The sequence below is a fragment of the Nylanderia fulva genome, unplaced genomic scaffold (genome assembly GCF_048542155.1).
Source record: "Nylanderia fulva isolate GAGA-0341 unplaced genomic scaffold, ASM4854215v1 Scaffold23, whole genome shotgun sequence".
NCBI lineage: Eukaryota > Metazoa > Arthropoda > Insecta > Hymenoptera > Formicidae > Nylanderia > Nylanderia fulva.
Genome location: NW_028190293.1, coordinates 2,156,357 through 2,169,714, shown reverse-complemented (window position 1 = coordinate 2,169,714; position 13,358 = coordinate 2,156,357). Strand labels below are relative to the sequence as shown.

At 38.4% G+C, this 13,358-nt stretch overlaps 1 protein-coding gene and 1 long non-coding RNA gene across 4 annotated transcripts in view; one reads left to right on the top strand and one right to left on the bottom strand.

Moving 5' to 3' along the window:
- The window catches only part of LOC114932039 (uncharacterized), an 87,832-nt gene that overhangs the window by 3,849 nt on the left and 70,625 nt on the right, over positions 1-13,358 (bottom strand). The window lies entirely within an intron of this gene.
- The window catches only part of knockout (Stork-head domain-containing protein knockout), a 78,625-nt gene continuing 69,721 nt past the window's right edge, over positions 4,455-13,358 (top strand). Inside the window, exon 1 of one of the 2 annotated variants that reach the window (XM_085483104.1) lies at positions 4,455-5,101. The gene's annotated coding sequence lies outside the window, so the exon portion shown is untranslated. The remainder of the gene's footprint in view (positions 5,102-13,358) is intronic. The other variant, XM_085483106.1, reaches the window with a different exon arrangement.

The following is a 13,358-nucleotide window of genomic DNA, read 5'->3' as shown; positions in this document are numbered from 1 at the left end:
TTATTAATATCGCACTATGTGTTCATAGCATGATTTATTTAAATCCATGTAGTAGTTTTTAGTTTGAGCAAAAGAATAAATGCATATATAATCGATATAGATAAGAATTTTCCCTTCAAAATAAAATAAAATATTAAAACTTAATAAATTTAAATCGTAGATTCAAACATTAACAGATCGCACGCAATTGTACCGTATAGAAAAATTTTCTCTCTTACGTCAAATTAATTTCACACTTCCGCGACGAGGGTGTTTAAGGGCGCGCGACTTAAGAGTCTCTCTTGTTGTTAGCGCATTCGTACGATAATAAAGACTAACGCGGCACATACACACACAAAAAAAACGCAGCAGATGTATAATTACGCAGCTCCGTATCCGGCTTGCGTTATATCGTGCGACTCGTTTGCTCGGTCGCCGACAGGAAGTCGAGGGCCCAGTCCACGTCGTCACGTGTGAATCTTCAAGTGTTAAAATGCGTGTTGCACCGATTATGCAGTTTCCCAAACGGTTCCCGCGGTATGCCGGTGCCTCGACGATCGGACACCGGATCGTAAAAGATAAGGTATAGAAATCACTTTTGATTTCATTGGTGCTGAACTAACCCGAGCGCAACGGTGCGAAATGAGATCCGGTCGATCCGGAAAGATAAAAATAAAATCCATATCTAGAGGCGTGAAAAATATGTGTGTAACTGCGATGTTTAATCTACGATTATTGTGTATTGCAAAAGGAGAGATTAGAGTTCGAGATTATCTCTATATATATAAACCTCTATATATATAATTTGATATGAGATATATATGTAAGAGTTGTGTCTTATTCCTTTTAAAATTTATTTATTTAAAAATCTTGAAATATTTGTTTCGGCACCTTTTTTATTTTTGTAAAAATATTCTATATACACAGAGAGAATTTTCTCTTAGAATTTACCCTGAAAATTATGATAATCGTAGGGCAATATGGTATTGGAAAAATTTTATAAGAGTTTCTTTGATTGATATATTTTTTTCATAATAAAAAATATTAATATCTACCACAATAAAATATAAAATATATTCGATCAATTCTAATATATACATATTAATATTTTTTATTGTGATAAATATTAATCAGAGCTCTCATAAAATTCTTCCAATATTATTGTATATTATATATTTTATTTTTCTAAAATTTAATAAATTCAGATTTACATATATAAGAGATGAAATATATTTTGGTTGTAATACTATTGTGCACGTTAGCGGTGAATTAACGTGTCGCAGCGTGAAATTCTTGGAGCATTGAAAGCGGAGCGCGACACATCGGTAATATTTCATAATTAGTTGCGATTCAATTTGTACGACGACGAGAGAGATACGTCGTTGCGTGCGTATGCGTATAGACGCACGCGCGCAAATGCGTATAAATATAGCCGGTGCAACCAGGAACAAGAGAAACAGGTTTCAGCTATACGGTACCGTAGATCCTTAAGGCATCATTGAGCGAATGGTAAACCAGCTGCGCCCGTTGCTCGGGATTTCACTGTAAATGTCAATCTACGGCACGTAAAACGTCCCACCGATTTAAAGGAAAGTCGTTCGGCCGAGCCGTTGCACGATTGCGAAGGGATGGAAGACGCGAAGAGAGGGTGTCCATTCAACGACACACGCCCCTGGAGAGTCTTTCGCAATCACCTCCCGACCGAAGAGAAATCCCAGCAGAAAAGTGTTGGCGGAGAATCATCTGTTTCTCGTTAATCTTTAAAGAGCGTACAGAGTGTCCCGTACTCAGTGAATCACTGATTAACAGTATAGATTCCTGATGTCATTTGGGGACTATTTTTCCGCAGCGAAAATGTCGAGGTACCAATTAAACAAAATCACATTCTTTAGTTAATTTTCAGGAAGTGTTTATTTCAATAGAATTTTAATTTGAGGCTTACAATTAGTTACAAAAAAGATACATCGTGGCAAAAATTGGGAACATGTAAAAAATGATGACCTCTTTCTCGACATTTTCGCTGAGGAAAAATTTCCTCTGTATAGCATGTTTCTAAAAAACATCTCAAAAAACATTACGAAAACAGGAAATAAATATATAATAAATTAATAGTCGGATGATATTCGTAATTTTTGATCAATAAATTAATTTTATATATGAGATAATAAATTAATCTACGAATATACAGTTAAGGGTATCGATAGTAAATTGTAATTGATACCTATAATGTGAAAAAAAACTTGAGCTCTCGAGCTCTCTTTTAGCACAGATGATCCTTGATTATTTTAATTTCGAAGGATGAAAAACATTCTTAGAGATGTTCTTAGAAAAAAAAATTGGCGCGTCGAAGCAATGTAACCCCGTTACGCTTAAATAGAGATATTTATCGGGCACATTAGAAAGTTCCGGACTTTATGAAAGTACATGAGCTCAAAGCATCGTTAATTACCGTTGCTGTGTGAGTGCGAAGTGGTCTAACGCGTGCGAAGATGCTAAAAACCGCCCTTGCCACTGAGGATCGGTCTAATTATTTTACAGTACTGTGAAAATTATCAGATCAATACAAAATAATTTCACGTTCTATCGTTCTTCCTAGTAAAAGCCTTTAAATATTTCATCTGCAAAATATCTCCTCATTTCTCTATAGCTATATAATTATGTAAATTAAGAAAGGTTATTTCTTAATGTCTCTATTGCAATCTCTATAACATTTATTATTATAATGTTCAACACCATGAAAATGTTGATGCGAGTATTCAAAGAAACATTTATTAATATTATCAATTAAAATTTTATGAGGACTTAGCTAGATTGTGAAATAATGTTCGTTTGCGAAAATGAGAATGTGAATCATTTTTGAAAAATGTACACAGAGAGAATTTTCTCTTAGAATTTATTCTGAAAATCATGGTAATCGTGGGACAATAAAGAGTTTTATAAGAGTTTCTCTGATTAATATTTACCACAATAAAAAATATTAATATTTAGGTATCACAATAAGTCATAAAATAATTATGTTCCATTAATATGTACGTAGTAAATTTTAATATTTTTTATTGTGGTAAATATTTAATCAGAGAAATTTATAAAACCCAATACCATATTGTCCCACGATTACCATGATTTTCAGGGTAAATTAAGAGAAAATTCTCTTCGTGTATTCGAAAGTTGCATATTTTAATTCTTTTTTCGTAGATGTTATATTTTACATCTAAATCGTCACAGCATGAGAAAATGATTCTATTTAGAAAAATGAGTTGGAAAAATGATCTGGTTTTGTCCAATAACTTTCGCAGTTCGATTTACGCGATGCTACGACCTGTTACCGGGCGCACTTATATATGGATGTTTTCGGCCATATTCGGCGATGCGTCCAGAGAGTCCGGGCATCTTTACGGCCCAGGACCTGCCGGTAATCTCTGACCATTCTCTCTCTTTCTCTTTCCGCCGTCCCCGCACTTCCCCCTCTCGCTCTTCTCGAAACGTAATCGTTTTTGCAGCCGGTCCGGTTCTTGGCGTCACCGACCTACCGGAACGCGTCGCGTCGGCCTCGAGAGCACGATGTCCGTCCGACTAGGACCAGAAAGGACAAAACGGACATTCGCGCGGAAATTCCGCCGCGATCCCTCGCCAGGATGCATTTGTGCACCTGCAAGTGTCAATGAATTCAGGAATACAAAGATACAGTTCTTTTCATCCTCCTCGCTTTCCGAAATTCGCGAGATGAAATCTTTCGTGAGAGAGCGCATCTTTCTTCTTCCACAAGCTTTATAAGTTTGCACTTTGCTCGAGATAAAAATATAAAAACAATTTGAATGAAATGTAACGATATATCTCTAATTACTAAATACTTTAGTTTTCAGAGAGAAATCTATCAAGATTCCACGCAATACTGGGAATCGTGAGGAAGACTATATACTGAAGGGACGCGACTTCTTCCTTGGCAACAGTTGAAAATTGTGTTACTAAATTTAGATCAATATTGGAGACGTGGAAGAAGGTACAGACCCTGAAATATCTATATACGCACATTTCGTTCTGCAATTCGATTTCTATACATATACATATAAATATTCGAGAAATTCGCCGGAATAAATTCGCTCCGCCATATCGTCGCGAGCTATTTCTCGAGATGAGGATCCATCCCTGCGAGCGGGTCTCTCAAACCGGGTGACTCCTCGTAAGAGGCGCAGGACAACGTATCGAAAGAAAAATCCAAAAATATCTTCAGGACCCGTTCGCGCGATTCCACGCGAAGCGCAGGAGAGAGAAGAAGAGATCCTGCATTGGGGCAGACAGAAAGAAAGAAAATAAGAGAGAGCAAGAGGATGATCCCTACTCTCCGTTCGGAGAGGAGAACCCCACCATGCACGAATGGCAAAACGCACGCAGCGAAGGGGTAGAGGACGAGATAGCGAGAGACAGAGACAGATCGAAGGAGCGAAATGGAGAGGAGAGGCGCTGCTTGCTCGTTTTCGGAACAGGGGAGCCAGTTTCTCGCGTAGCTGCTCGCACAGCGGCAGTCCGCGGCGGCATGCGGCATCGCGCCTGCCGTGCGTATCTCTTCCCTTCAGTATGAAGCCGACGATCGTGCCAGCTGCAGCGGCTGCACCTGCCGCAACGTCTTGCGCGACCACCGTGTTATTGTCTACTCGTCGCGTCGACGTTCCTCATCCTGATCAGTGAACGTTACAGCACCACCAGACCTCTCCTCGACGGGGATCGTCTCCGTAAAAGCGGATCGATTCGCCGGCCCAGCCGGAAGGGGAGCCGCCGATCGTTGACACTCTTTCTCTTCTCGCCGAAGAGCGCCGAAATTCGCGGAGATTACGCTCTCGTGCACACGTGTCCCGCCCAAATAGACAGAGATAAGTAATCGCGCGTGTGCATCATCCCCGGTAAATGGTTAAAGACGCCGGCGAGTTGCGTTGTCGCGTGTGAAACTGATGAAACGGCGCGGCTCGAAGGAGACCGGCTTATTGGACTGACAAAAGTGAAAACACTCGTCCTTCGATCCCGTTCAACGTCCCCGTGATATCGGACCCTGTTCGCTGATAACCTTGGTGCTAATTAGACGAGAGCGGCTTGGCTTCCCACCGGATAAGGCGACGATCGTCGCAAGGTGAGTTTTTGATTGAAGAATCGAGAGCGATTAGACCTCATCTCTCTTTCTCGCGACAAGCGAGATCGCTTCTATCAATACTACTTAATGTCAAAAAATTTTGAGGGATTACATATTTTCATTTTCAAAGATTACGCGTTTGTTTTTTTTTTTTAATTAATTTTTCATTTTTAATTTAAATTTCATATGATTTAATAACGTGATTATATTTAGCTTGGTTTCTCAAAATTATCATTAAAGTCTTTATTTTTAGATCTATTATTTTTTATCTCTTATGTTTATGTTAATAAAATTTTATTTTTTAATATGTAAAGAAGATTTAGATTTATTTAATATTTTACATATTTTAATAAGATATATAAATAAAATAAAATATGTACACGGAGAGAATTTTCTTTTAGAATTTATCCTGATGAAAAATTAATATGTATATAGTAAATTTTATTATGTACATAGTAAAATTAATCGAACATATTTTACATCCTATTGTATAGTAGATTATTAATATTTTTTATTGTAGTAAATAATAAACCAGAAACGCTTTCATAAAATGTTTCCAATACCATATTGTTCCACGATTATTATAATTTTCAGGATAAATTCTGGGAAAAAATTAACTCTGTGTAGAAACAGAATAATTCTAACGGGACGTATTGAAAAATGAAATGAATATATTACTATAGATAAATTAGATGTATGTACATATATATACAGAACGATTAGAACTAATTAAATCTGCTTGGATATACTTCTATCTTCAGCTATGGAATTTATTCACCGTTCCATTGAAATGATCATGATTATCGTGCTGAGATTTAATTGGCAAATCGATCAAAGAACTTGTTTTTCAACTTATTTGAAAAATTCCCACATGTAGTAAGAATTTTAATTTTATATCGTCTAAAAAAAATCTTGACGATTCTGCACGCTTGCACGATAACGTTAGCAATAATAGCGGCGAGCCGAGCGCTTTATTAAAGCCAAATCGACGAGAGATACATAGTCTTTTGAATCCCTGAGAACCCGGATGATTTACCGCGTCATCTCGTCACGACAAGATCGTCCCCGACGATTTATTCGGCGGAGGTCGACGGTCTCCTTTTCCACGCGAATCGACGAGAGGCCTGTCGCGACCTCGACCTCGGGAAATAACGCGGAATTACCATCCCGGATAGTTCAAACGATCAGGAATAATGTAACGTGGGACCCCGAGAAAGACCAGAGAGACGATCACTGGCCCGTTGTATAGGTAGTCTCAACAATTCTCGCTAATGTGTTGCATTAATCGCGAACTAGTCCCTCCTTTCTCTCTCTTTTTTTCTTCTCTCTCGCTTTTCCTTTTAAAATGTTTGGATCACGTTACGCAATGTGGAATTAAAAGTGATTTTATTAGGTTCTACAATAATTTTGTAGCGTTAATCGCGAACCAATCCCTCCTTTCTCTCTCGTTTTACCTTTTTAAAAATATTTGGATCACGTAACGCAATGGAATTAAAAGTGATTTTATTAGGTTTTACAATAATTTTGTAGCAATATGCGCAAAGAGATTAAATTAAAACCACGAAAGTTTCATTCTTGAATTTCTTTCGGTCTTTCATTGTAACGCAATTTTTTTGATTACAATTAGATTGCTACACATTTCCTGAAAGTTATATTCTATATCTGGAGAGAAATCGTCTTTAGCGCTCAATCAACTCTGCCCTATCAAATTACCATCTTTTTATTAAAACCGAGAAGATGGGAAGATAAAATGATGAGATTATCGCGATGTAACAGACTCCAATTGATTTGCGCAATTCCAATTTCGTCGCGGTTTCTCATCAGCCTCCGGTGCAATATCGTCTAACGTTTCGTTTTCGCGATCCGTTCTCCGCCCGTTGTTTCACGCGCGCATCGTAATTAAAGTTGCGTCGCAACTCGTCTTGAGCGACATAGCGACGGTGCCGGCGTCTTTTCCCGGAGAAGAGAGAGGAAGGAAGGCAACCGCGAGCGCAGTCATTAACTCCCGCGACACAATGCCGGGCAATTAAACCGGATTGTGTATGTCCTCGCTCGCGAGAAACTCGCTTAATCTAATTTCCATGGCAATCTACTTAATTATCTTGACGGGGTCTTGGACCTACGGTCACATTTCGCCGTCTAAAGGGTATCTCGGGAAAGCGACCTTTTCGTCGTGCACAATGCAAGCACGGGGCGTTTAGCGTCGTTAAGTGTCGATCGCGTGGGATATGAAAGCAAAATACCGTAATACGGTATATTGTACAAAAAAATTTATTAAAGGTAGAAAATGATAGGAAAAGGTCGCTATATAACGTCTCCTTTACGTAAATGCACTTTCCCTCTAAAAAACCTTTAAGATAAAATTATAGCATAATTTTTTCAGTGTTGAATAATGAATAAAAAAAATGAATATATAAAATAAAAAATTATATTTAATCCTCTTCTAGGACGTTTTGATTTGTTTAGCTTTTCTATGGAAAATCCATCGTGTTCACAGGCCTGTGAATTCATTCATACGAGAGAGTCGCACAAAAGTAGCACGCAAGCGGATAAAAAATATAAGTATATATGCGTAAATGCCTCACCTGCGAATATGCAGAGACAATTTAATGCGGTATTAATTGAGAATGTTTGACGCTCATATATATCGGCGCGACACAAATAAATTTCATATACGACGACGGTGACGTATTACAATGCGCCATCGATTCCCGTTTCGTGGATAACAGCTGTACGAAACGGCTGGCCAAACTTGTTTCTATTATCGTTTAATAATAATCGGCGATTTGTCTTCGCGGGAAACGGGACTATGCGCGTATATGGGCGAGAAACCGTGAAAATTGCGTAACGCTTGATTCAGGCGAATCGAATATAAATCCATGTACCGTTCGATGTCTTTTACGAAAGATTGGTAATATCAAGTGCAGCGTGCGTGTGTATTTATATTAATCTTCTTTCTGCAGAGCGATTAAAACACACGATTAATACGACAGATAACAATTTTATGTATTGCAAGAAAATTGACATATATGTATTGATAAAAAAGATGAATACTCTGTTTTAATAATATTATATATATTTTACTCAAATAGTATCTTTAATCTTAAAAAATATATATGTATCGTATATATACAGAGAGAATTTTCTCTTAGAATTTATTCTAAAAATCATGGGTAATCGTGGAACAATATAGTATTGGAAGAATTTTATAATAAAAATAAATAAAAATATTAATATTTGCTACAATAAGATATAAAATTTACCATGTACATGGTAATATTTTTATTATTTTTATAAAATTATAAAATTTTTTTCCAATCCTACATATATTATTCCACGATTACCATGATTTGCAGGATATCAATTCTAAGAGAAAATTCTCTCCATGTATAGGTATAAACATTTTTTCTTTCATGATTACAATTGCATTCAAAGGAAAAAGCACACATATATATTTCTTTTTATCTCATCGCAAAATTTACATATACATAAAATATATTTATTGAAAACAAAACAAAATAAAAAAATGATGTATGTATTATACGCGATTGATTATATTGTAGTTAATAATTATTTATGGGATACACGGTATGAGAGATACGATGAACAGATATAGAAAACGGGGTCTTCGTGTTCGAAAACGATACACACAAGATCGTCTACGGCCGATCGCGACTAAGTCGATCGTTAAATAAGTCGATGGCCAGTCGAATCGCCATAAAGATTAAGTGCGCATTGCGGTAGCTAAACGTGAGCGTGGTCGGCGCAAAGAAAATTACATTTCGCACCGAGTACGTCGTTATACGCCAAGTCTTTTATCCCTAGCTCAAATCACCATTTGAGTCCTGTTTACAACGATTTCCGAGCTACAGTCAGACTATAATCGCGAAGTAAACTTCTCTCGCGTAATACGTCGCACCCGCGGGGCTCGAACGGATCGAAAGTGAGTCAATTCGGAGTTAAACGTGTATCTCAAGTCATTGAAATTGCGATGAAATTCGAGAAAAAAATTTTATATAATAATTTGCCTGCCGTAATATAGAAAATATTTTGTAGAAAAATGATAATTATATACGTATGAAGTCGAAACACATCATATTTCATGATGGATGGAAAATTTTCACAAATTAATCGAATATCTTTGTTGTAAGCTACATCATGACGATGATTGATGAAACAAGGTTACCATCGCGTTATTTATCGCCCGAATGATGTGAAATTTTGTGAAAATTTACGCGCAATTAATAGTTATATATTGGCAATTTGAACTTAATCGCGCGCACTTCTTAAATCGATTCATTTTATCCCATTTGAATTAATTACACGACAAAAGTAGGAAGCGCTCTTTCGAGACTTGTGTCAACCAAGATACTTTTTCGACAGACCGATTATACCTGATAATGTATAGTAAATCTGACGAGAGACGCGCGATTCCAGCGTGCGACCTTCACGAATGATCGGTTCTTGTCGCGCGTCCGCACACGCAGTTACGTTCGCCGTATTCTCGATTTATTTATAGTCGACCTTTAACAGTACTCTTACTTGGATATGTGTGGATATCTTTCATGTATCCCGAAGGAAAGTTGGATGGGTAAAAGCCCATTTTACCGGGCGCAACCGGCGAGTGTATCGAGCTGGTAATTGATCGATAGGATCCTTTCCAAGAGCATTACGTGGTGGAGAACGGTAAAGGAGAAAATTACTCGTGTGTTTGTATGTGTGTGTGTGTGTGTATGTTTAGCGGGCCCGCCCTTTCACCCCACCCCATAGAAGCGGCATTATGTACGCATTAAATTTCGAAAATGAAAAATTTATTTGGCGAAATCCGCAACATGCACATTTCGAAAGATTCGCGCGCTTTCACTCCGGACGACGTCATATATAATTAATGTTAATGGAATCGGCGATATAAATGTCTGCCTGTGAATGTCGTAGCCACGTGTGTACGAGAGAATGGCTTCGATCTCGTAAGTGTACGTGTTACTAATTTTTATGTAATATTTTCCTAAAACCTCTCGATATCCAGTCATCCGTTCGCTGACCTTACGGTGACGTGGGCCGAGGGAAAGAGAGTTCCTCGACCCATTCTCAGTGGTAACGAGGCTAATGAGAGAACGATCGTGTCGGTTAGCTTTTCGAAGCGCTCGCGTATATATACGGCTAATTTCTCCTACGCTAGATTCCGCGGGAAAAACAAGACCGTATAGGAAGAGGAACGATCATCGACCGACACACTCGCTTGTCACCGGTTATCTAGCAGATCATCCGATCGACATAATCGCGAGAGTAGCATCGTACGTCGTGTTTTACTCCTATAATTGAAACTTTCGAGCGTAATAAATCAAAATTTCTACCGATAAATTCTACGAAATTAAAATACATTGTTTTTTCTATCCAGAGAGGAAAGATGTAGTATATCGATAAAACACAATATATACAGAGCGTTTCTTAAACATATATGTCAAAAAATTCCTTTCCTTTTATGGAAATTTATACCTCTGATGATTTTTCGAAAATTGCTTCGTAAATAATATTTTTATTTATGGTCACAACCAATGATAACAAAATAGATACGCTACACATTCTAGCATCATATCATATATCATATCGCCCTGTATCTTCGAAAAACGAAGCAATTTTTGAAAAAAACATCAGAGGTATATAAATATAAATTTTCATAAAATGACCTAAGAAATTACTCCTTGAGTTTTTGACTTATGTTTAAGAAACATCCTGTATAGAATACTCACGCGAGTAAAAATGTCATTTGAAACAAACGTATAAGAATTATAGTTATGTCTTATTCAACATAGTTTGAAATGTACGACCTTTCATCTCGTAAATCCGACTCGGTACCGCGAGGAATCGTCGCTCTCGTCGTCGAGAGACACATCAAGCCGTTTATGGTCAAGCAACTTTGTAGACACGAACGACGAGGAAACTCTGCCGCGCGTCAGAAAGCGGAGATCGGACAGCCTAGAAAGATGGCACACACTCGGTTGTCGATCGACCACGCGCGGGGGATTTTCTAAAGTGATTAGAAATAATTGCGTCGACGCCAGCCCGTAGGCTGGAAAAGTAAGGACGTCATGTAGCCTATAAGTCAATGCGCGCCCGTCAGAGATCGCCGGACTTAATTAATCGACTCGCGCGACTCCCGTCTTCGGAGGAGAGAAGAAAGATCGCGGGAGAAAAAAATCCGCGACGCGACCGGAAGTAAAAGCACGCGGAGACTCATGGTCGGGTCTTGGGATCTGCTAATGTAATGACACACGTTTGACCTCGGGCTCGACGATGCCGTTAATTAGAGATCGTTTCCGACATCCTGATGTACATGGAAAAGAAATGTAAGATTATATAAACGCGAGATTTTTCCAGCTGTTTATCGAAAAAAGTACACGTGGTGTTTTATTAATTTTTTTGGAGATTGATTTTAGCCAATATGTGTATTAAGTCGTAATTAATATTTAAAAATCAATGACAGTCTTAATTCAGTGACTTAGATACTCCGAACTCGATTGATTTATATTGTGGTATAAATATTAATCAGAAACTTATAAAATTCTTCCAATACCATATTGTTCTATGAGCATCATTTTTAGGATGAATTCTAAGAGTAAATTCTCTGTGTATTGCATATTTGTAAAATGTAAATAAATATTAAAATATATGAATTTCTATGTGTTCTCGTTTACTGTAACTTTAAGACTTTCTGAAAAGGAAGAGATTCCATATCCGCGAATGATTTAAAAAAGAAAAATGGAAAGCAGGATGTTAAATAGACTGGCCATTCACCTCGCGGACTCTTTGTAATCGCGCATTTTCTAAACCGATTAGAAATAATTATATCAACATCAGAGTGTGCAAATGGCTAAAGGCTGGAAAAAGCGAAGACATTCTCGCGACGATTCGATCTTGTTGTACGTACATGTCGATTTAAATGAACACACCGATTGGCGGATGGTGAAAATAGTCTTAATTAATACGTCCAGCACACAAGACACTCCGTTAATCGATCATAGACTCGGCAGATATATGGTCGATGGTCGCTCGCAGGTATATCGTGGGACGAAAATTATAATGCTCCAGAAGTCTGACTGCTTTACGGCACTTGAAATTAAATTTCCTCAAATGGCACGGTGCGTAAAACACACACGCCGATGCATTTACCATATAACGCAAATCACGCTCGACTTTATCGCCCGTTATTTACCTTTCGTGTCTCTCTTTTCCTCTCTCGCGAGGAAAACGCGAGATAAATTTTCAATCTACGAGCCACATAATGACAGTAATCAGTCTCCCACTCACCGCGCGCGGCGGAAGCTTTGCACGAAAAGATACCGCCTGTGCGAAATTGACAAACGCGCGCACGCGAGATTCGGGATGGATTTGAAAGTTTCAATTAAAAGGAGTCTCCCGCGTACCGCAAGTTTCTCCGCGGATAGATCACGTATTTCATTATTATGGTCCACATATGCGCGCATATACGGATTCTCGTTATATACACACGGACGAGTCACACACGATCGGGTCGCCGCGTAAGCGTGTTCCTCTTCCTTCCTCTACACATATATATGTATATGCTTGCGGAATCGCGGTCTGCGACGTGATGGAAAAGTGGAACGAGGCTCCTGCGTGCGCGTCTCTTCGCAATAATCTCCGTCGCTGAGCCACCTACAAGCTATTTTACGAGCTAGTAATGGCATAATCTCTGACGCCCACTTCTTATCATTTGATATTTTTCTTTCACCTGGACGGAGAGCGAGATATCGCGCGCGGGGCTTTTATGCGCTTCGACGCGCCAAGCACGCGATTCTTGCTTTTGTATATTATACCTATATATACATATAAGTGTGTACACGTTTGAAAATTTCGAACGCGAAATTCCTATCTCATCCAACCAATCTCTCGCCGCGTCTTTACACTCGAAACAATGAAAACGACTTTCGTAATATTGGAAATGCAGTTAATGATAATTGTACGGATTACAATTAGACATGCCGGTGCTCTCTAGATTCGTAATTGCGCGCATTATTGAGGAGAAATTTTATATCGCCAGGTAAATGTCAACTTTACGAGCTAAAGCTCGTATAAGCGATTATATATACTCGTATATAGGACGTATGTGAAAAGATTCAAAGTCGAGGGAGGGTGTTGGCTAATTCTCTATGGCTAATTCTCGCCTCGCGATAACAAACCCGCTAAATTTACACGGCAACTTGCAATTTAGCGACTTTCTCGAGTCTGCGTCATTACT